The following is an 11,328-nucleotide window of genomic DNA, read 5'->3' on the forward strand; positions in this document are numbered from 1 at the left end:
GCGCTTTAGTGTGATTATCTTGTCAATTTTGGGCAGTGTTTGCTCCGACCTTAGGGCCCCAGGGGTGCTGGAGTCCTGAAATTTACATTTTATGTCCACCTTGTCCCAAAACTGCTTCATGCTAAATATGAAAAGAATATGACTGGTAGTTATCAAGAAGAAGTTAAAAATGTTCAATTATTAACACACGACGACGGACGACAACCAATTGCAATAGGTCATCTGAGTAAACTCAGATGACCTAAAACTACAACTCATTTAAAGTTCACAACCAAAATTCGGACTTTCTTAATGTAAGATTAAGAGTAATAGTTTAGCCCGAACTCTGATGTTAAATGTATGTAACAAGACCATCAATTTTAAATAACGTAATGAAATACAAATGTACCTCAATCTTTGTTTTCACCAGTAATAAACTCTTCTATATCATTTGCAGCATTATTACTCAAAAGTGATATATAAATATGTATCTGTTTATTTTTTCCGCAGTGATATCGTGTTTATATTTTATGTATATATTTTATATTATGTTATCTATTTTTCTATTCTCTCATTTATCTGTCTGTGAATATGTTTTATACAGGACCACAATTTGTACTTATTGTGCTATCCTGTCTAAATAAAGAATTATTATTATTATGCCCCCTTCAACGAAGAGGGGCATATTGGTTTGCACCTGTCGGTTGGTCGGTCGGTAGACCACATGTTGTCTGTTCAATATCTTGAGAACCATTCACTTGATGATAATGATATTTCATATGTGGGTTAGTTATGAGTAAAAGAGGACCCCTTTTGTTTTGCAGATCAAGGGTCAATCTACTCTGGACATAGGAATATAATATCCGCTCAATATTTTGAGAACCGCTTTGCTTGAAAAACATCAAACTTAGCACACTGGTACATCCTAAGGAGTAGATGACCCTTATTGATTTTGAGGTCATATGGTCAAGGGTAAAACTGGGCATAGGAATACTGACCATTCAATGTCTAAAAAACCCTTTGCTTGACAGACATCAAACTTGGTACACCAGTACATCTTCAGAAGAAGATGACCCATATTGATTTTGAGGTCAAGGGTCAAACAGGACATTAGAATATACTGTCCGCTCAATATCTTGAGAACCCTTTGCTTGACAGACATCAAACTTGGTATACTGGTACATCTTCAGGAGAAGATGACCCCTATTGATTTTGAGGTCACATGGTCAAGGGTCAAACTGGACATAAGAATATAATGCCCGCTCAATATCTTGAGAACCCTTTGCTTGACAGACACCAAACTTAGTACACTGGTATATCTTCAGGAGAAGATGACTCCTATTGATTTTGAGGTCACATGATCAAGGGTCAAACTAGACATGGAAATATACTGTCTGCTCAGTATCTTGAGAACCCTTTTCTTGACAGACATCAATCTTGGTACACTGATACGTCTTCAGGAGAAGATGACCACTATTGATTTTGAGGTCACATGCTCAAGGGTCAAACTGGACATAGGAATATACTGTCCGTTCAATATCTTGAGAACCCTTTGCTTGACAGACATCAAACTTTGTACACTGCTACATCTTCAGGAGAAGATGATCCCTATTGATTTTGAGGTCGCATGTTGAAAGGTCAAGGATCAACCTGGACATTGGAATATACTGTCCGCTCAATATCTTCAGAACCCTTTGCTTGACAGACATCAAACTTAGTACAGTGGTGTATATTCAGGAGGAGATGACTCCTATTGATTTTCAGGTCACATGGTTAAAGGTCAAATTGGACATAGTAATATACTGTCCACTCCACTCAATATCTTGATAACCCTTTTACTTGACAGACATCAAACTTAGTACACTGGTACATCTTCAGGAGAAGATGACCCATATTGATTTTGAGGTCAAAAGTCAATTGTTGAACTGGACATAGTAATATATTGTCTCCTATATTTTAAGAATTATTTGCTTGATTGACACCAAACTTGGTACACTGGTACAGCATAAGGAGTAGATGACCCCTATTGATTTTAGGTCACATGGTCAATTCACTCTTGACCTAGGAAGATATTGTCTGCAAGATGAAAGGTAAAGATAACTAACAGTGATCAATCTCATAACTCCTATAAGCAATACAAAATAGATAGTTGGGCAAACATGGACCCCTGGACACACCAGAGGTGGGATCAGGTGTCTAGGAGGAGTAAGCATCCCCTGTTTTGAATTTTGAATTGATGATACTACTATCAATTAAATGATGAGTGTGTATAACTCTTTTCAATTTTGCACCATGGGGGGCATATGTGTTTTACAAACATCTCTTGTTGTTATTATTATTATGCGCATCTGTCATATTTTATAACATCAATTTTGACTAACGTCTAAAAGACTTCACACATTAGATTTTGATGATTAAAAGAGAAAAGCAACATTTTAGGAAAATCGTAAATCAGTCCCAGTAAGGTGCAAATTTGTATGTTCAGTACTTCCTAAAATGGATAAATTTAACTCAAGGAACATCACTCTGAGAAACCACCATTACTCGCGATACTGTGAGCATCACTGTTTCTCCTGGGGTTGTCGGCATGCACACAGGGATGAGCTCTTACATGAAGGTTACACTGTGACGGTGCTGGTTTATCAATTATTTTTAATTTCAGCATGTGAAGAAGATTGGAGTCTATATGGTGGTCATTGCTATTATCGCGATGACTCGAACATGACTTGGGAGAATGCTGTGGTATAGTAGTAATATATATAATTATTACAATGACAGTTATTTTTGCTATTAGTTTATCAACCGGTCGCGGAAGTTCAGTGTTTCGAGCCCCGCTCGTGCCAAACCAAAGTAGTGATTGCTCCATTGATAAACGCTTGAAATTTAGGAGTGCGATTCATGGGTCTTGCGATGCTATAGCATAAAGGTTATTTGTGTGACGAAAATCAATTTGTTTAAGAGAGTTTACATATAGTAACACAACTAATGTACGCAATTATTCAAAAATTATTCTCAGATTTATTTGAATTTAACATATTGTTCATTCACTTAGTGTGCGCAACAATTTAAACACGCATTATAAAGTCCTTTCTCTATACAATATTATTTGTGATTTCTTGCACATGCAAGGGGCTACATCTAGTTATGAAATATTTATATCATCCGGGGATTTAAAAGAAAGTGATGATTTCAAAATGCGTATCGGCCATTCCAAATGAACACCCCTTGCCTAATTTAAACAACTTTTTTAAATGTATTTCTTGCAAGTGTCCATTAGTTATACGGTGGGTTTTTTTCTCGCCCTTACGAATTTGCCTTTTCAACGATGTACAACACTTATAGCACGATTGCAATAGCCGTGTTTCGAGTTACTCCGGAACACAGTGTTTATTCTGTGTTTAGTCACGCCGCGTCAAAAATGTTCCACAGGGTTACTTCCGGTTTATCGTTGTTTACCTTTGTTTACCAACAGTCGACACTTCGTGTATTAGGCCTAGGCTTAATTTTGTCGATCATCATGAAATTGAAATACACATTTAATAGTTTGGGGTGTATGCGGTACATATTCGTTTATGAGCGTTTGATAAGCTACTATTGATCTACGAAATACAACGAAAGACTTCGTCAAGAACAGAAGACGACGCGATGTCGTGTAACTCACACAAGGCCCGGCCCAGCTGTCTAGTAACCGGAGGGGTAAAGGAAAAGAACGTATTAGACTCACTGAAACCTGTCAAACTGGTAAAATGAAAATTATGACGACATTATATATATATATATGATTAAACAAAACACAATGTGCACTGCTTCATTTAAAGCAGGCATTAGGTCCAGTACGGTCTATAGGGCCTATGTGAAATAGAATTTACGTTACCAAATCAGGGCCAAAATGGGCATAAACATGTAACATATATATTCAGGTCCATTCCAAAGACTATTTCTACCTACGTAGCTATTAATAGCTACCTAGGTATTTAAAGCTACTTAAAGTAGCTAGTTTTACCTACTTTTACATGTTTTTAAAGATATAAATAAATAATAATTAAGGCACATCTTTTAAACAGGTCAGTCGTTTTATGTATCATGTTGTACATGTGCATGACAAAATTCGGAGTGTAAATTTAAATGCTTTACGAGGGTGGAAAATGTAGAGAAAATTGCATGAAAAATCGACTCAAAAACTTTTAATGTAAGAGTGCATGAATGTTAACTTTAAAATTAATAAAGATTTGTAAAACATTCTAGACTTCTTATCATGTATCTTTGATCCTAAGTTCCTAGAGAATGGAAGTGGGTGCAGTTATTGATGCAAATTTGAAAGTAATCATTTTTTGTCCAATATTTTTGTGGTATTCATTGTCAGTATAAGTGAATCAAGAAATTTGGTACACACCATGTTGCGCTGTTCCTGCGTTTGGCCACAAAATGCAAGTAAAGGAAAACGTAGGTAAAAATAGCTACCTGGAGTAGGTTTAAATACCTAGGTAGCTATAAGTAGCTACATAGGTAGAAATAGTCTTTGGACTGGACCTGATAATTATTGATATAAAATATAGATAATGACAATACACAGTGAAAAGTAATAGATTAGCTATAATATTATAGGTATTTGAAATGGCTTTATTATTTAAAGCTAGTTTAAATTGAATTAGACTGGGTTTCTGAGTGCAATGGTATAGCCATATGTGGGTGAGGATAAAATTATCTACTTGGGTATAGTCAATATGCTGTCTAATTTGAAACGATCTAATTAAAATTAGATCTTTGATCCGTTCATGCAATCGCTACACAAAGTGTAGCGATTGCATGAGCGGATCAAAGATCTAATTTTAATTAGATTGATTTGACTTTTAATTTACTTGAATCTTCACTATGCTCAGCTGATCTCTAAGAAAAGACTGCACTTGTTATGAAACTGGTGTATAGTCCTTTGTGTAGCGATTGCATGAGCGGATCAAAGATCTAATTTTAATTAGATTGAATTTGAAAATAATTATTTCTCAACTAATACTTGTGTTACAAATTAAGTCTTTGGAGTTTGACTTCTAATGATATACTTATGTAATTGGAAGAATTTTTAGCATGACTATTTATTGTTGTAGTCATTTTATTGACTTTTCACAATCCAGTAGGTATTTGTGATTACTGCTCATAGTTATATCACTGAACAAAATATATATCTGATCATGATTAAGGTAATATTATAATTCCTTTCAGCAACATAATTTCAATTATGTGCTCATAGACTGGTCCAGCACAATCTCTAGTATAATTAGCTATATAAATATGCTAATCAAGCTATATAGCTTTTTAAAGCTAATTGAAATTGCTTGATATAACTATTTCAAATCTTCTATCAAATATATTTTTAAAGCATAAAAATTTAATTTCTAAGTGAAAATATTTCATCCTTGTACTTGAAACAACACACTGTAAACAAAAAAAGCTTCTTAAACTATGTACCTTAGGAAGAATTTTGATTCAAAATTGTCAAATGTTTAGGATTATTAAGTTGTTACAGATTCCACATTGTAAAGTCATCATATACTTATCAAAGGTTCGACACACATAAGGCAGTGGACAGTTATCAATACAAAAGAAATTCTCTTTTCATGAAAATTCTTAAAATGACATATGATCTATACATAGAATAGTGTTGTGGTTAGTTCAAAGTACATGTATATTGTTATGTGTCATTGCACTTAAGAAATTTAATCGAAACTAGCTTAATGAAGCTGTTTGAAATAGCTTTATAAAACTATATAGTTAAATATAGAGATTGTACTGGGCCTGATAGATATAGCAATACAGAGGAAATCCGTCATATGCATCAAAAGTTTGAAAAAGGTGAATTGACTTAAATATAAATTTATGAACAAAATTGAAAAAAAGAGAGAAGAAATTAGGAAGAATCTTTTGTGTTCATTTAAAACATGTTGGGTAGATTTTGAAGTTGTTTAACTCGGCTTTATACATGATGTCATATCTCTGAATGCAAGCAAGCTCTCATATGACTACAATGTATAGGGGAAATCAGATATTTGTACAATAAATATGGTAAGCTTTATTGATAAAAATCATGAAAACTCATACATTCAGTTTTAATATGAATTACTTCATGTATTTCCAAATAAGTTAAAAAAAATATACATGTATGTACAGTGAACAGTATTTTTAACAAATACATGAATTATAATTTCAGCATTATTTATTTATTTATTTATTTTTTTTTTTTTTATTTTTTTTTTTTTTATTTTTTATTTTTTTTTTACATCTTTGCTTCTCAAATTGACAAAAGTCTATTATCAATATTGTGGCATCCCTCCTCTTTTCCAGGTTAATGGGAACAGGATAATTTTCCATGCCTTTCACTTGAGGTCTTCAGTTTCATCATTAATCATCTGAATGTCAGTATGCCAAACTCTCATGATGTCATGCCATTACTGGATATTCCTTAACACTGGTTTATTTAAACCACACTACCTATAACATTGCCAAATATTAGACTGAAAATTTTCAAATACACAAGATTTGAAGCAGCAAAAGAAAAGAATTACATATGTATAACACACAAAAAAGAAGAAATTAATTCTCACCTGGCTGATATGAACTTTTTACTCCTTTTTAGCTCCCTTTCACTGCATACCAGCCAATAACTAGCAGTCATTATATGCAGATCAGCCATTGTTATCAACCTGTGTATATATATGTTGAATAAAATATGAATGAAAATTGTTATTCTTTTTAAGAAATATATATACTCAATAGTATATTTCCTTACACAGTACTGAATCAAAGGGGTAGGAGAGCAAATATATAATATATAACCTGGCTCATGTTCAGCTGGTTCCATTCTTGTATACAAGTAGTTTGAGTGGAAATGTACATATCTGATGTACATGTAAAGTACCTTGATTGCACAGGCAATATGCATCACTTGTGTTCGAATTTACTATTAAAGAGTACTCTTTAATAGTAAATTCGACCCCAAGCGATGCATATTGCCTGTGCTTGATTGGTATTAAAAGTTGGAGAAAAGATCAATGTTCTTTGATATAATTCAAAATTTTGCAGTGAATGAACCATCAGTATGGAGCTTGAATAAATGATCATGCAAATTCTAGTATAGATCCGTAGGGATATATTATCTGGTGTTCTCATATTTTATTTAATTAGCAGATATATATACCCCCCCCCCCCCTCACTCCATTGTGAAATTGCTTCATAATTTTTATGAGCCTGAACCATAAGTTCATAATTGAAATTCTCTATTTAATGTTATATGAACACCGTTGTAAAATACATACACTGCTCAGATGTAGATGAGGGTACAAGTATACCTATTCTTGAAGATTGACAAGATTTTGCACAGTCTATATTATATTTTTAAGAGTCAGTACAAACCTCTTGGTTTTCCTAAAAGTTAATATAAGCAAACTGGCTAGAACAATGATGTTTCTTTGTTGGTTCAGCTTTCACGGAATGTAATAATCGCACTCAATTTCGGCTGCTCGTGGTTTTCTACACAAATGACGCCATCGTTTCCTCTGCGTGAACGCTTTTCCCGGGTTTGGGAAAAGGTAAACTTTGACATCTTCCCAAGTAAATATATATCCCTTGCTATCCTTTATCTGATTTGCGACAGTTTGTGCCGCAAAATCTATATTTTGTCAAAAACAATTTTGTTACCAGTGTAAACAAAATTAACCGGAAGTACCCCTGTGGAACATTTTGCTCATATCACGTGACCGGCGTGGCTAAATACGAAAAATCCCGGGTGTTCCGGAGTAACTCGAAACACGGCTATTTTACAAAACCATCTTTTACAATATTTTTAACCTGTTTACGTATTTTTAACTTTGAGGTCTGTCGAATGGGACGACAAAGGGTGCCCTGTGTTAAGGATCGCAATCCCCTTGGCACTTAAAGATCGTTTCTCTGATTTTCGATAAAGTGTACGCTCACTAGGAGACGGTAGAAGAACTTTAACGGGACTGATTCACGATTTCCCCCAAAATTTTGTTTTTCACTTTTAATGATCAAAATCTACTGTCTATTGTGTTTGAAATATTTCACATGAAAATTAAGGTTATATATTATCACAGAAGCTCATTTTAGAGAATTTATTATTTGTTTTGTAAACAAAGATTGCGGTATACTATTGTTTAACACAATTTTCAAAAGAAATGGATATCGATCTAAGTTTATTATACTTTTCACATTTCAAGCATTTTTGGTATAAAATGTGTCAGCTAAAAGTTAAAATTTGTGACTATGCAAAATTAAGATGCATTATATTGCAAAATCAATATTTCACGTGTTTGTTTACATAAAAATACTTGAGTCTTTGTTTACATAACACAGATTTAAGGCTAAAATATTGCTTTTATTCTTGCATTCAGAAGGTCACAATTTTGGCTGTCAACATTAAATGAGTATTATATTTTTAATGTTTAACATCAAAAATGAATTATTTTTTTTTATCAAAAATCGTGAACCAGTCCCTTTAAACCGATAACATTTCATTACTTAACTGTCGTAAGTGGCCAAACACGGCATTGCAATTTTCGAATATGACCTTACATACGGAGGCCCTGTGTGTCGATAGGCGTTGGCCCGTTACAGAACGCACACTGCTGTGGCCTTGAGCACAAATATGTGGTACTATTACTGATGACAGTAGTATTTAGTGTAACATTTCACGCTATGTTTATAGACCCTGTTTCAGCTAGAGACCCTATTTATACACCCTGTTTTAGCTAGACACCCTATTTATACACCCTGTTTTCGTTTCTGTTAGAGACCCTGTTTTGTTTATAATATAGAGATCGTATAGCGTGTTGCCTGGCTAACATTTAGAGTCTTGTATAAATTTGTTTTTAAGACTGTTTTAATATTGATGTTCCAAACAATAAGATCATACTACACACCAATGTACTTTATATATCTACAATAATCGTGCAATTTAAAGAAAACAGCGAGATTGGAGTGACTTTTCGAACAGAGCTGTAAATGAGTCGCGACGAGAGCTGTCCTCTAGTAACCTATTAACGCTCTGTTTACAAAACAAAGGTTTTTTGTTGTTTATATATTTCTGCATAAGATCATCACATTAGCATTTTGTTTTAGAAATAATTTTATTTAAAACAAAATATATAGTGCAAAATGATTCATCGCCCATTTTTCCCTGCTCTTAAACATCGTAATGAAGTGGGAAGCTGACTGAACTTTTGTTTATGTGTCACGATGTTGATCTTTAAAAAATCTTTTTAATATTCTTCACTTACTTTTTCTTCTCTTAAATATTGTAATAAAGTGATTTTCTTTAATCAATAAATGACGTGACGGAACCTTTTTGTTTTATGTGTCAAGATATTAATTTTTATTTTTAAAAAGTTTCTTATCAATAGTCTATAATTATTCTCCTTGTCTTAAATATCCCGATGAAGTGTTTTCTGTTGTCAATAAATGATGGGATGATATTTTAGTGATGACAGAAACTTAATTATGTTAATGCCATGGACATGAACATAGTGACCAAAAAAAATATTTCCCCCCTTATAAACATGCTGAATAATAAAAATGACCAATACTCATCCAGCAATGATGTAAAATACACTTTCTCAATGTTGAATATCCGTCACTCAAGCAATGTGTAACATAAGATTTCAACCGCAAACATTACGTTATACTAAACATTTAAATCCCTCCCCCTTCAAGAAAAGTCTAAAAAATCTACAATGTCATATCGTTATGTCTACGGCGATCTTTTATCCAGAATAGATGTAGATGCTATTTGCCACCAAGTAAACTGTTTAACGATAAAACCCCACGGGCTTTCATTAAAATTAGCAGAAAAATATCCATTGGCTGACATATATAGACATAGGAAAGGTATTGAAAATAGAAACCTCGCGTCTATAGATACCAGAGGAATTCCGGGAACAATCAAAATATTTAATCGCCAGACTTTTCCTAGTGTTATATGTGTGCAAACACAATGGGACTACTGTCGATGTGATAAATCTTACGAGAGGAATATCTCTCCACACATCGACACACAGAAAAATAGAAGAAAAAAAGTGGTTTCAAAAGTGCTTAAATGAAATAGGAAAAACACCCTTTAAGAAAATCACCTTTCCTTTTAAAATTGGTTGTGGACTAGCAGGATCGTTAACAATAAAATGCTGAAGGAATTTTCTAAACAATACGGGAAAGAGGTTCTTGGTTTTTATCATCGTACACTGAACCTAGGAATTAGGTGATAAAAAAATGTAGTTATCATCCATGCACAGAGACTCGCAGGATTTTGTAACATTGGATATGACTGATTGGACCCAAAAAAAATTCATGACGTCGCATTTAAGCTACAAATACCGAAACATATCGATATGGATCATCATTTTTGCTGTTGTTTTCAATCTCGCTTTCTTCACTACATCACCTACTAAAATTATCAACGCTATGGATCTAAGCCAGAGAGTTACCATGTCTGAGGGAGTGCACCAAGATGAAAGGAGGATCCGTCTTAAGAATAACACAGATCCCCAGAAGAACATTTCGCTGTCGAGCAACGAATGGTGCTTGCTAATGCTAGTGGTGGAGGAGATAAATCGTCATGTCTCTTTCTTTAAATTTGTTTTTACTTTTTCTCGTTGGTGACGATACTGTGTGTCAGTGGAGCATATTCGGCGTGCTCGTAGGCCAAGACCGAACGGAAGAAAGAAAATACAGTTCATGAAAAACATAATTTATTTTTTAAGAAAAGAAATCTGTGCAGTTAAGGAAGACGTTCTCAGGGGATTAAGTAGAAATTTTTCAAGTAACATTACAAAATCAGAGGAGAACGCCATGAGAGAGCTACTAGCTGATCCAAACATCATCATTAGACCAGCAGACAAAGGGTCAGGAATAGTTGTAATGGATACAGACAAATATGTTGATCAAGTAGAAAATGAAATGTTGAACAGCAAATCTTACAGTGAAGTCAAGGAAGACAGAAGCAAACAAATTACCAATAAAATCAAAAAGCTAATCAATAATATACATAAGAGAGTCCTTTTGAATAGGTAAGTGCTAAGGGAACTCGATCACATTGCTTCTTTTTATTATATTTCAGCAGATCTGAACGATTTAGTTTATCTACTTTTAAAAGTTGTTTTTCCACTTCTTTGTTTGAGTAACCGCTTTTTTAAAAATTTGTTTTTACTTTTTCTCGTTGGTGACGATAATGTCTGTCAGTGGAGCATATTCGGCGTGCTCGTTGGCCAAGACCGAACAGAATTGCGCTTTTGGTGGATTCAGGATGGCTGGAGGCTTTGTTGAGATACATATGCTTGTCGGTAGGTT

General features: G+C 33.9%; 2 long non-coding RNA genes across 2 annotated transcripts; one reads left to right on the plus strand and one right to left on the minus strand.

Moving 5' to 3' along the window:
• Positions 1 to 3,342: 3,342 nt before the first annotated feature.
• Positions 3,343 to 6,711, plus strand: LOC130049539 (uncharacterized). The gene is made up of 2 exons (XR_008798083.1): positions 3,343 to 3,720; positions 6,316 to 6,711. It is a non-coding gene; the product is annotated as an uncharacterized LOC130049539 (long non-coding RNA).
• On the minus strand, positions 6,018 to 7,780 carry LOC130049538 (uncharacterized). Its single transcript, XR_008798082.1, has 2 exons — positions 7,384 to 7,780; positions 6,018 to 6,674 (listed from the first exon to the last, which is right to left on the minus strand). It is a non-coding gene; the product is annotated as an uncharacterized LOC130049538 (long non-coding RNA).
• Between the last annotated feature and the right edge of the window lie 3,548 nt (positions 7,781 to 11,328).

This window comes from Ostrea edulis, chromosome 8, assembly GCF_947568905.1.
Source record: "Ostrea edulis chromosome 8, xbOstEdul1.1, whole genome shotgun sequence".
Classification (NCBI taxonomy): Eukaryota; Metazoa; Mollusca; class Bivalvia; order Ostreida; family Ostreidae; genus Ostrea; species Ostrea edulis.